The sequence below is a fragment of the Daphnia pulicaria genome, chromosome 1 (assembly GCF_021234035.1).
Source record: "Daphnia pulicaria isolate SC F1-1A chromosome 1, SC_F0-13Bv2, whole genome shotgun sequence".
In the NCBI taxonomy this organism is placed as follows: domain Eukaryota; kingdom Metazoa; phylum Arthropoda; class Branchiopoda; order Diplostraca; family Daphniidae; genus Daphnia; species Daphnia pulicaria.
Genome location: NC_060913.1, coordinates 23571260 through 23585465, shown reverse-complemented (window position 1 = coordinate 23585465; position 14206 = coordinate 23571260). Strand labels below are relative to the sequence as shown.

Here is a 14206-nt window from a genome sequence, read left to right as displayed (position 1 = left end):
CGCAATTTTCGGATAACTACTTTCATAGAAGTCCGACGCCTTATCCATTAGGCCACACGACCTACACGAAGAAAAAAAGTACTAGGAATTCGAATTTCTCATTTTACCTGCTATTCAAAAGTAAAACGAGAGATAAAACCGAAATTTAGGTAAACCAAAATAGTAATTATCACTGTATTGTCTGTAAATTCAGGGGCAGTTGTGGCTGAGTGGTTAAGGCGATAGACTTGAAATCTATTCCTCTCTGAGGGCGTAGATTCGAACCCTACCAACTGTGTTGCAATGATGTTGATTTCATTTGTTAGTATTTTCTTATGAAGAAATCATTTTCAATTGTTTACTATTATCTCATATTTACGCAAGATTACAAAAATGAACTGTGCAGTCCCTAGTGGAACAAGATATCTTCATACGATCTTGAAGATAGCGATACATCTATTGGAAATTCGGGAAATCGCTGAAATAGCATTTTTAAACTTGGTAACCTTTGTCAGCGACAATTACTTCTCAGCGCAACTTATTCTGCTGTTTAACAGGTGAACTCTGACTCTCTCATCCTCCTCTGCCGTCTTCACTGGTTCCCGGAGCAACAACGCGCTGACTTCAAGACGCTGGTCATGATGGTAACGTGCATTCTTGGAACCGTGTACTTGTTGTCTCTCATCTACTTTCAGAAACTATCTAAACCTGGCTTACGATCACAGACCTCGACTTCGATGAACCTGACTGTTCTTAGCACTCGGACGGGCCACTGTGAAGAGGATGCCTTATCCAGGGTCACTTTGGTGCTTGGTTGGTCTTGACTTGTCTTGTCCAAGGCCATCACATATATTAAAGACCTAAAGACCTTTCGTTCTTGTCTCACTCTGTACTCCCCTACTGATTTAAAACTTGCTGTTCTCCCAAAAAATGAACAGAAATTACTTGTAGCGTCACTTCATCAAATGTTGTGTCTTTCCATTCACCAATTTAATGCCACAAAACGCAGATAGTAGGATTCGAACCTAAGCTTCAAGATAGAAACTGATTTCGAGTCAGTCACCCTAACCACTCGGCCATATATGCATTAAAATTCATTGAAAAATATTTGGAAACCATCAATACCTTTTGACAGTGAGAAATATTTAATGCAAAAATGACAGTGGCCCGTAAAATATCAAACTCAGGACCTCCGCGTTATTAGTACGTCGCTCTAACCAACTGAGCTAACAGGCCTCACATTAACAAGTGGTCAAGAACGATGGAAAATCGTTAACCCTCCAAAAAAATCAAATGTAGAGAGTATGACAGTGAAGGGATTCGAACCCTTGCCTTCAAAGAGACTGGTGCCTACAACCAGCGCCATAGACCACTCGGCCACACTATCATTGTTGTAACTGTACCCTAAGGTGTTGACATAATTCCATTCCTGCAGATTCTTCGTGAGAAAGTTCACTTTTTGGAACTCTTGCTTCGTCTCTTCATATGTTTTACGTAATCATGTACAACTCGTAATTGTTCCTTTATCTGTTGCACTGAACAAATATTCCTCCATTACATTGGCCTGTAAGAAGATCGAATTCAGGACCACCGCGTTATTAGTACGGCGCTCTAACCAACTGAGCTAACAGGCCTCTAATTGTCTAGCTTTTTCTTAATTATCCATTCTAGTTCATGCGTGAGTCAGATATACTCTATCTATATTGAGAGAGATTGATTTATGTTATCTACCAACCAACCCTATATCAGCAGCCAATTTCAATCGTCGCTGTGAAGGCAATGCAATTCTGTAATATTCATTGAGTATTCGATATAGATTTATAGTTTAATTGATCAGACTTGATTCCCCATTGTTTTTGAATATCTACTACTAATGAACTAATAATTACGTCATATGCTATTAATCGTGGCGGGACTCGGACCCGCAATTTTCGGATAACTACTTTCATAGAAGTCCGACGCCTTATCCATTAGGCCACACGACCTACACGAAGAAAAAAAGTACTAGGAATTCGAATTTCTCATTTTACCTGCTATTCAAAAGTAAAACGAGAGATAAAACCGAAATTTAGGTAAACCAAAATAGTAATTATCACTGTATTGTCTGTAAATTCAGGGGCAGTTGTGGCCGAGTGGTTAAGGTGATAGACTTGAAATCTATTCCTCTCTGAGGGCGTAGATTCGAACCCTACCAACTGTGTTGCAATGATGTTGATTTCATTTGTTAGTATTTTCTTATGAAGAAATCATTTTCAATTGTTTACTATTATCTCATATTTACGCAAGATTACAAAAATGAACTGTGCAGTCCCTAGTGGAACAAGATATCTTCATACGATCTTGAAGATAGCGATACATCTATTGGAAATTCGGGAAATCGCTGAAATAGCATTTTTAAACTTGGTAACCTTTGTCAGCGACAATTACTTCTCAGCGCAACTTATTCTGCTGTTTAACAGGTGAACTCTGACTCTCTCATCCTCCTCTGCCGTCTTCACTGGTTCCCGGAGCAACAACGCGCTGACTTCAAGACGCTGGTCATGATGGTAACGTGCATTCTTGGAACCGTGTACTTGTTGTCTCTCATCTACTTTCAGAAACTATCTAAACCTGGCTTACGATCACAGACCTCGACTTCGATGAACCTGACTGTTCTTAGCACTCGGACGGGCCACTGTGAAGAGGATGCCTTATCCAGGGTCACTTTGGTGCTTGGTTGGTCTTGACTTGTCTTGTCCAAGGCCATCACATATATTAAAGACCTAAAGACCTTTCGTTCTTGTCTCACTCTGTACTCCCCTACTGATTTAAAACTTGCTGTTCTCCCAAAAAATGAACAGAAATTACTTGTAGCGTCACTTCATCAAATGTTATGTCTTTCCATTTACCAATTTAATGCCACAAAACGCAGATAGTAGGATTCGAACCTAAGCTTCAAGATAGAAACTGATTTCGAGTCCGTCACCCTAACCACTCGGCCATATATGCATTAAAATTCGTTGAAAAATATTTGGAAACCATCAGTACCTTTTGACAGTGAGAAATATTTAATGCAAAAATGACAGTGGCCCGTAAAATATCAAACTCAGGACCTCCGCGTTATTAGTACGTCGCTCTAACCAACTGAGCTAACAGGCCTCACATTAACAAGTGGTCAAGAACGATGGAAAATCGTTAACCCTCCAAAAAAATCAAATGTAGAGAGTATGACAGTGAAGGGATTCGAACCCTTGCCTTCAAAGAGACTGGTGCCTACAACCAGCGCCATAGACCACTCGGCCACACTATCATTGTTGTAACTGTACCCTAAGGTGTTGACATAATTCCATTCCTGCAGATTCTTCGTGAGAAAGTTCACTTTTTGGAACTCTTGCTTCGTCTCTTCATATGTTTTACGTAATCATGTACAACTCGTAATTGTTCCTTTATCTGTTGCACTGAACAAATATTCCTCCATTACATTGGCCTGTAAGAGGATCGAATTCAGGACCACCGCGTTATTAGTACGGCGCTCTAACCAACTGAGCTAACAGGCCTCTAATTGTCTAGCTTTTTCTTAATTATCCATTCTAATTCATGCGTGAGTCAGATATACTCTATCTATATTGAGAGAGATTGATTTATGTTATCTACCAACCAACCCTATATCAGCAGCCAATTTCAATCGTCGCTGTGAAGGCAATGCAATTCTGTAATATTCATTGAGTATTCGATATAGATTTATAGTTTAATTGATCAGACTTGATTCCCCATTGTTTTTGAATATCTACTACTAATGAACTAATAATTACGTCATATGCTATTAATCGTGGCGGGACTCGGACCCGCAATTTTCGGATAACTACTTTCATAGAAGTCCGACGCCTTATCCATTAGGCCACACGACCTACACGAAGAAAAAAAGTACTAGGAATTCGAATTTCTCATTTTACCTGCTATTCAAAAGTAAAACGAGAGATAAAACCGAAATTTAGGTAAACCAAAATAGTAATTATCACTGTATTGTCTGTAAATTCAGGGGCAGTTGTGGCCGAGTGGTTAAGGTGATAGACTTGAAATCTATTCCTCTCTGAGGGCGTAGATTCGAACCCTACCAACTGTGTTGCAATGATGTTGATTTCATTTGTTAGTATTTTCTTATGAAGAAATCATTTTCAATTGTTTACTATTATCTCATATTTACGCAAGATTACAAAAATGAACTGTGCAGTCCCTAGTGGAACAAGATATCTTCATACGATCTTGAAGATAGCGATACATCTATTGGAAATTCGGGAAATCGCTGAAATAGCATTTTTAAACTTGGTAACCTTTGTCAGCGACAATTACTTCTCAGCGCAAATTATTCTGCTGTTTAACAGGTGAACTCTGACTCTCTCATCCTCCTCTGCCGTCTTCACTGGTTCCCGGAGCAACAACGCGCTGACTTCAAGACGCTGGTTATGATGGTAACGTGCATTCTTGGAACCGTGTACTTGTTGTCTCTCATCTACTTTCAGAAACTATCTAAACCTGGCTTACGATCACAGACCTCGACTTCGATGAACCTGACTGTTCTTAGCACTCGGACGGGCCACTGTGAAGAGGATGCCTTATCCAGGGTCACTTTGGTGCTTGGTTGGTCTTGACTTGTCTTGTCCAAGGCCATCACATATATTAAAGACCTAAAGACCTTTCGTTCTTGTCTCACTCTGTACTCCCCTACTGATTTAAAACTTGCTGTTCTCCCAAAAAATGAACAGAAATTACTTGTAGCGTCACTTCATCAAATGTTGTGTCTTTCCATTCACCAATTTAATGCCACAAAACGCAGATAGTAGGATTCGAACCTAAGCTTCAAGATAGTAACTGTTTTCGAGTCAGTCACCCTAACCACTCGACCATATATGCATTAAAATTCGTTGAAAAATATTTGGAAACCATCAGTACCTTTTGACAGTGAGAAATATTTAATGCAAAAATGACAGTGGCCCGTAAAATATCAAACTCAGGACCTCCGCGTTATTAGTACGTCGCTCTAACCAACTGAGCTAACAGGCCTCACATTAACAACTGGTCAAGAATGATGGAAAATCGTTATCCCTCCAAAAAAATCAAATGTAGAGAGTATGACAGTGAAGGGATTCGAACCCTTGCCTCCAAATAAATTGTTGCCTTAACCCAGCACCATAGACCACTCGGCCACTCTATCATTGTTGTTGTCGACCTAAGCTCCAAGATAGAAACTGATTTCGAGTCAGTCGCCTTAACCACGCGGCCATATCTGCATTAACATTCGTTGAAAAATTAGCTGTTACTTTTTTTATGCTTTTCATGCTAAAAATTAAAGTAATTTTGGGGGAATAATCTTGAGGGATGATTAAATTTTTTATCGTTTTTGTCTCCATGACAGAAAAGAAGCGCTAGTAGTCACAGCAGCATATCCAGACAGGGGAACGGAAAAAATAGAGAGGGTCCATGGCCATCTTCTCTATTCAGATGGTTGAATATGGTTGCTGGTGGATGATTGTTAGATGAATGTTGGCGACGATTATTTCATGTTAGGAAAGCATAAATTGGGAAATATAAGAAAAGGGGAAATGTAAAAAAATATAATCTTTCTATCCCTGCTACTACTTCCCTGTGTTTCTCTTTCCCTTCCTTGCGCTTTCTAGAATTTTCCTATTACGCCAATATGAGCATATACGAGTCAGTGTTTGTCATATCATGTCTCTCTAGTACTAGACATGACTTTGCTTTATGTCCTTGTAACTAGAGAATTTCGGGAAGGGTAGGATCAGAATCGAAGAAAAATCTTGGGAAATTGAGGGTCTTCTCAAAATAGCCGTATAGCGACTTTTAAAGTAACTCCAATTCAGCCTGCAAATGCAGAATGCGTTGGTAATTTTCATGAACTCTGTTCTTGAAATATTTTTGAGAGATAAATAGATTTTAAATATAATTTGTCATGTGGTATATGATTACTCAATTAGAAACAAAAATTAAAAAAGGGAAGGAGAGAATTTTTTATTTCTACAAATTTAGATTTATTATTTAGTGGTACTTTCAGTCTTAAAAAATGATTATTTTCCTATTAAGTTTTCTTACTTAAAATTTACATTTACAACGTTCTTTTTTCCGTTGCCATCCACTTTACCACATCACTACAATCTTTTTTAAATTATTTTCTTGATTAATAACTATTCCTTAAAATTATTTGTCTAAAAATCGACACTTTTTTTCCTTATAAAATGAACAACAATATGTCGCAAACACTAATCAAGGGCAAACACTAAGGAGACAGTTATGCAGTATGGAGAGGAACGTTGGCAGTAAGAGTTTATATGTAACCTTGGTTTGGTCTTGACCTCGTTATTGATTGTTTATCTATCATAATCAAACTTCCACTTCGATGGCTTACTTACATCTCTTCATTGAACACTGAGATAGTTACAAAGCCGTCACTGCAATTAAAGGTAAAAAAAAATTTCGTATAGACACACCGATTTACACTTCTTGGATACATTTAATTTAGATTTTGAGAAATATTTTAATTGGCTTCCTCCAAGATGCTGATGCTGTACTCAAGCCCGTATGTGAGGCGATGAAAAGTTATATCCAAAAGGGTAGCTGAAGAATTCATCATTAAAGCTCGGTTAAAACGCCTTAGTCGCAATAAGCATTTTTAAAGGGTAATGGTAATTTTTATACGTGTGTGACTTACTTTATTGAGGATTTCAATTTTTAGATTTAAAAAAGCCAGACGGTAAGCCTGTTTGCGTCATATTATCGAATAAAGAATACGGCCAGGGCGAACACTCGAGGCCATTTTTTGTAATCACCTCAAATACCCCATTAATATTGCCTAACATTTATTTTTGTTTTCAATACAAAACCCCCAGCCAACTTTTTTCTTGTTTCGCTGCATTACACGTATAATTTTACGCGACGCTTTTATGCTTTATGTGAAACTAAAAAAAACTATGCAAAAATAGTTTCAAGTATAGCAAAATTAACCGAGAAGTAACAAATAAAGAGTCGTTCAGAACAAAAGATGGATTGTCTTGAAGAAGACATAAGTCGGAAAAGACGAGATTAAAGGGGTATACATTTTTTAAAACGGTATACGTTTATTCATCAGGTAGTGTGTGTCTCAGGAGAGAAACGTACCATTTTTGAACAGAATATCGTTTTACTATGTCAGAAACTACTTATAAAGGTGCAGTTACTCTGTGGGGCACTGCATACATTTTGCCGGCTATACAGTTCACATTGTAGATTACTAAATCACGACACTATTTTGGAAGCTAAATAGATTTGGAAGCAACTGGAGACTAAATGCTGTGTATGCGCATTTTCTAGACTTAAAAACTCCTACCTCAGCACTAACTCGATTGAAATACTTATATGCAGACGATCATCCACGAAATTTACTCACACAACAACTGCCCCATTTTTCATTAGGCAGATGTTATTGCGGAATTTGTTTGTGATAGAAAATTTTGGAGAAAAAAGGGTTTTTGTTGAGTTTGAACGACGACCGACCGAGAAATCAACGACAATTTTTTCTTTTATATTAATAAAAATAAAAAGCTTCAGACCGTGCAATTTCAATTTTAAATAATTTCATCTCTTCAATAATAGTCTTAACGTTGGCAACATATATTTACTGGAATCTTTCATTCACCATGTCCCTCGTTGCTTGACTTTAATATTGGCCCAAATATTTTTTTCATTCTGCATAACAGACAATCAATAACGAGCTATATTTTTTGCAGCAATGAAAACAACCATGCCAGTAACGACGAAAAGACAAAAGAAAACATGACGTTTCTCGACTTTTATTCGAAGACAGACTTCTGACATCAAGGAAACTGCTCCGCCACCAATTAGGCATACTGCTTATTACGCCGAAGCCAACACTCTGCCGGCAACAGGATTGGATGACGACTCATCAAGTGAGGTACACCGCAGTTTTTGGTTAATGAATATTAATCGCATATAGGTGCCTAAACAAGTTCCATTGATATGCAAACGCTGAAGAAAGTCATTGGACTTTCCCTTCAACAACAACTGGCCCATTTTAAGCAACACGTTTATAGCCAGTTTGTAAAAATAAACCATCGGCTTGATCGAGTTGATTACAGAAACGTAGTCGACTATGCAAAAAGAAACGATTCTGCTCACGCAAAAGGCTCTGAAAAGGCTTTTCCCCTACTGCCGTGCAAAACATTGAAGAAATTGAAGCCCTTAACACCGTTCTTGGCTGCACGATCATAGCAGTGAATGCGGTATGTACTTGAATCACTGTTTTTCAGTTCCAACATATTTTTCTTTTTAGGTTTGCCACTTGTCCCAAAAGTACAAGTCGGCCACACTTGTCAACAAATTCATGAAACTTGTTTTCTGAAATGTCGTTTCTAATCAGCTGTGCGACATGATCCAGTGGAGAGGATTTGTTGAGGGGAACACCGTGAAGCAAACGTTATAGAATGTATTAATCTACTATTTAACCTTGATTTTCTGTCTCTTGGACGTTTAAAAATATTCCCGAATGACATTACCGAAGGAATCTTGTAAACCAATTAAAATGTAGACTGAAAGCAACAAGTTGTGCTACTTCTGAGGCTGCCAAAACTATCGCAAAGGAAGAGACCAACGGTTTTTTTCTCTTGCCTGGCAGATGGAACCGACAAGTAAATTGGAAATAAATCTTATCGAAGGCTTGCTTCTATTGACCTATCAGTTTCCTCAACAACTTCAACAAATACAAGCAACAATATTGAAAAATATCAGTACATATAAAAATCTATGGCTATTACCCATCTACGACTAAAGCAATTGAGTCCTTCAAGTGTTTATTTGCTGAAGTTTACTAGAAGATTAAAAAACTGAATTAATCCTACCGTAATATGATGCAGCTCAAACGCAGATGCCAGTATCAAACACCAGGCGGAAGTGCCTGATGTTCCATAAAAATGATCGATGCCAATTTATTTGAAAAAAAAAGAATATGAGACTATTAGAGCATCACATAGGGTACACATTCTAAATTTTCACATGCGAAACCAGTCTTCTTTATCTATGGCTTTGAGCTATAGTGTATTGGAAAATTTCTGCTTCCATAACGACAGACAGTCGTATCGTTTGCTCAACGTGACTCCTTTTTTGTGAAGTGACACGCCCACTGATGAAATTAAACAAGCAGACAACTGTCAAAACAAAATGTCATGACAACCGACTTCAAAACAGAAGTTCCCTGCCTATTTTCTTTCTCCCAACTGGCACCCCTGGTCATCGAATACGATTCCCTCAATCTGGCAACTTTTTAGAAGGGGGTGACGCTGTGAGTCGTTTTTTTAAACATTGTGTTGTCTCTCCTTCATCTTTTTCTCCGTGGCCATGGGCATGAAACGGGCCTGCAGCAACTTGATAGTCTTCCCCCAGAAGCAGGGGAGTCGGATGTCGAGCATTTACCTGACAAGAGACGAAGCGACCTCGCAGTAGGGATAGACGGCCTGCGAAATGCGACATTTTATAAAATAGCAGAACGTTAGCGCGATTCTAGTCAATTGGTTTTCCGGTTTGAATCCTGATGGAAAAATTGAAATTTGAAAATGTATCAAGGCAACTTTTAAAAATAGACAAATATCGTAAAATTGGGTCTGGAATCACCTAAATTGCCGCCGGGAGAACTGTTAAACGTGAAGCCGAAATCGAGGTGGATAATGTGCCGTCGATCATGATGTCGTGTCACAAACTACACAGAACATCAGTGTTCACATATTCCGGCCAACATAAATTCCTTGCTGATTCATGCCGCCCTTTGTCGTTGAACTTTTCTATTCTAAAAAAGCTGTACCTTTCCAAAGTTTTTTTTTGTAAAATACTTAAGATTTATTTCGTTATATTGCGGATACTGCTTTAATAAAGTAAATATATCCCTACATAGTGGGTATTAATCAAGAAAATTGTAAAAATAGTTAGATATTCCCCCCAAAAAATCTAAATGTGTCGTTCTAATCCTGCTCGCATAAGGGAACTTGATGCAAAATCCGGACAGTCTCATCACAAGCTATCCCTATTCATTATTTTCTGAGAATCATATTCATTCGATAGCTTGTGTGGCTCTGTGGATGAAGTCTAGCGAGATGTTCCTTTAGGTGAGGGTTCAAATCCCGAAAACGATGGGATTTACATATAATTTTCATATCAGTATTATACAACGTAGAATATAGCAGGTTAATTCATAATAAACATGAGGTTTCTTTTCTAAAATTTATTTTGACTTATAATTGAATTTATTAGACGATACATTTCGAAAAAAAAAATGTATTGGCAATGAAGGATTTTGAACTCAAGTCCCTCGGTATACTTAGATGCCACCATGTACGGTCTTACCACTGAGCTAATTCAAAACAACTTCATCTATCTCAATGATGTTAATTAAGTCTGGTATTTACCAATAAGCTGTTATGTATGCATACAAAATATAGAACATCATACCGATACGTAATGAAGATACATCTCACGAGTATCTTTGCAAAAATTCCTCCTAAGAATTATGCATCTTAGTTGAATCGTACATCATTTTCCCCGCATCGTAGTCTAAGACGCTACCACTAAGCCATACCATTACTTAATAACAATAATAAAAAGGATGTTATGCTAATCTGCAGTTTCGCTGTCCGGAATTCGCATCGTTGGCTCAAATGGGGGAACAACGCCATTAATATAGTTAATAATATGAACGCTTTATTATATTTATGTAGCTCAAATTGTAGAGGGCATTATTCTGAATCTGTCTATACCAAGTTTTATTTAAAAAACATTTATTTGAAATAAGTATTAATTCTTCGATATTTCGTTAGGTTCGGACATTCGCAACACGTATGTCAGGCTTAACAATAACATTTCTAGAAAATTCTACCACCGATTTTAGTTTAGTTTTTATTTTAGTATTCTGGGCTTATTTGCTTCAGTAAAAGTTAGCTAGCCTAATGATATATAAAATATTTATAAAAAATCATTTTTCTGTTGCTTGGCAGTTTTGAACTCAAGTCAAAACTTTCAGGCAGACGAAAAATGGTTTTGACAGATCAATGTTTTGATTTTTCAAATAAAAAAACCTTAATATATTTCCATTGCACCATACCTGATGCCTTAAGCAATTCGATTCAGAATTAAAAACTGTATCGAATAAAAAAATTAGTTTTTGAAAATATTTCTGTACGGAATTCGAATTTTGTCCGGGGCATTCGCATTTTGTCCGAACATTCGCATTTCAGATTTACACACAAACGCCATAAGAAAGCTTAATAAGAAAAACAATGTCCGGATTCGCTGTTTTACCCTACTTCATTTCGGGAGGGATTCATCCGTTTGGCACCTTAAGTCATCAAATTCAAATCAACTTACGAACAAATAAACCAGCCAATCTTCCCAGTGAGTTGAGTGGAAGCCTATTACAAAAATTATTCGGTATAGAAACGGACAACATTCGTGATACAATCACAGAAATGTTAGAAAAAGAACCAAAAAATCGAATGACTTCGTCTGATGTCGTTAATCGCCTCACCCAAATTAACCAGATTGTCCGGATTCGCTGTTTTACCCTACTTTTGACACTGGCTACGACGATTGAGTTGTCGTTTCTATTTTATTAATTATTGGTGGTGGACGTTTTCAACGCTGATGGGCTGAAGGTCATGTTGGTGACGGATGTCAAGGAGGATGCGTGTCGTAGCTGTATATGTTTCTTTTATGGCTGCAGTTGCTGTCGGACCGGTCATTGCTGGCCTTGTGGTTGCTTTTGTCTAGAGAGGTTTTGAACGGCTGTTGCCTTGGTACTTGGCCTAACGGTTGTCTTCATGATACGGTTCAAAAGTTGACTGTCAATGGTTGGAACTTTACCTCCGCCGGGACTTATGCAAACGCAAAGTGACCAGCTCAACACCAAAAATAGTTGGTGGAGAAGCCATCACCTGTTCGTGACAAAACGTTCTTCACCAAAGTGGGTATAATGGGCCAACACTGAATCAAGTCAATTTCTTGATCCCGTGGATATATTTCATGGCGAGTATCCTCTCCCAAGCCTGTTTGGACCTAGGCTACCTAGTTCAAGAAACAAAATTCGGAATTGAAACTGGAATGTGGTGGACCTTACCTATAGTGAAAAAAGTGAAAACAAAAGCATGTCTCCAGACTGATTAGAAAACCTGTTTTTCTTCTTTCTTTCTTACTTTTGGTCGTCCCTAAAACATTCTGTCAAACAAGGCAATTAATGGACTAATCGAAATAAAAAACAAACAAGTAATACGTGATGGAGTTACCTGCCTAACTTCGTTGGTCAACTTCTCCATTTCTTCTTCACGGACCGTGCTTGCTGATCCACTATTTCTTGCAATACATCCATCTGCTTCTTGCTATGATGATGGGAATAAATCACGAGGTGGATTGCCGACTCATCCCGTCATTCGCTATGAAAGTCATACGGCTGTTAACCGGAGCTTCTTCAGCTTCAGCCAATTTCTAAATAATTTCATTAAATGTTAGCAACAAATAGATGAACGTATTTTGGTGGCAATTACCTTAGGGATCTATAGAAACGCAGAAAAAAGGTCTTTGACAAGTGAGAAAAAGTAATAACCAAAAGACACACAACTCAGTTGCTGTGTTGTTCTCTCTCTAAATTGAACATAACTGGACTCTGATTCCTCCCAGTCTTAAATTTTTTAATTCACGGTGAACAATAGTGAACGCTGTGCGCGTTGCACGCAACACAGCAAAAGAGCAGAGAGCAGAGACGTGACTTAACGTAAAAATTAATCAAAACGTGAATGCAAGGGTTACCAATTCATCATGTTGTCTTGTTTTTAAAATGGAACGTTCGACTTAACTATCAAGTATTACGAAACAACAATATGGTCATGTTTTCTGGCAATCCAGATAGACATTACTACCAGATTATTTAAGACGGTATTTCAGTTCTTCAGCTAAGCGATACCAAAATGTTATCTACTTGTTTTAAAAAATTATTGGGAGGCAGGAATTCACATTTGGAAGATATGTGTTGACATCGGAGAGTGTTGACACCCTCTTTTTTTAGAGGGTCTGGTTAATACAAATAGTTGCATATTTCCATCCTGACATCGAAACTTCAAAATAACATAATGTTGAGTCACAGCAAGTGGTGCATAAAATCAAGTTGTCCCACCAAAATTTTGTTTCTGCTGGTATGTGGATGATTAAATCCCTTTGAAGAAACATGTTTATAAACTATAATTGATGCATTGAATTTCACTCATTCACTAACACATTGTATTTTCTCTCTTCAAGTTATGTGTTAGGGAGATGGAGAGACTCATCTGGATCAGTGACGGGGAACTTTACTTTTAATCTACATCGAATAGCAAAGCAGACCAGAAAAGGAAAAAGTGTGATACTTAAGAGTGAGTGTCAATGCCAATAAAACACAACGTAACAATGACACTCTTGCTACTACGACTATGACACCCTAGCCTTCCTTGATGTTGAGGCGTGTTTTTACGAAAAATTCATTTAAGTCAAAATTCAGGCAAATGGCGTGGTAGTATGCTGATTTACACATGGGTTAATAGGGCTACAGCTACACACAAATCTGAATCAGTTTTAAATTCATTTGCTCTTTAATGAATCTTACCACACGAAAGTTTCTTGAGTAAAAGGCTTTTTTTTGCTACTTGTCACTGAGAATCCTGCATTTAACGGGTGTAGTTTAATTCACCGTGACGAAAGGGATTCTCAAAACGGAAAGTTGAGAGGAAGCAACGACACAAAACAACGGAATTGTTACAGAGAAAAGTAACCGTTAATCGGGAAACAAAACACGTTTCAATCGGCCGGTAGGGCAGATTCAAGCTACGAATAAACTGAAGGGCGGAGACATACATGGATTCTACACACATCTTCTGAACTTCCTTCTTGTTTTGGACAAAATTCTTTTTCGTTTTGATCTCTACATCTGCACGATACGATACTTAACGAGAATTCCTGTTAACCATTTTGTTAAAGCCCCTTTTGTTTGGCATTGGAATTTGGACAGGTTTGGACACACAGAAATGTGTTTGGATAAGCAACGCTCCGCCATTTGCATCTTGCATGATTTTTGAAAATGATTAAGTTTGGAGGCATTGCTAAATATATCCTGTTTCCTCTTTCTTACTTTTTTGGCTATAGCAACACGAGAATCCGAAGCCTAAGTAGTACA

At 37.9% G+C, this 14206-nt stretch overlaps 3 non-coding genes across 3 annotated transcripts; all 3 read left to right on the top strand.

The window, feature by feature from the left end:
• The first annotated feature begins 195 nt into the window (after nt 1–195).
• Trnas-uga lies at nt 196–277 on the top strand. The gene has a single exon. It is a non-coding gene; the product is annotated as a tRNA-Ser (tRNA).
• Nucleotides 278–2097: 1820 nt separating this feature from the next.
• Nucleotides 2098–2179, top strand: Trnas-uga. The gene has a single exon. It is a non-coding gene; the product is annotated as a tRNA-Ser (tRNA).
• A 1820-nt stretch (nt 2180–3999) lies between these two features.
• Trnas-uga lies at nt 4000–4081 on the top strand. The gene has a single exon. It is a non-coding gene; the product is annotated as a tRNA-Ser (tRNA).
• The last annotated feature ends 10125 nt before the right edge of the window (nt 4082–14206 follow it).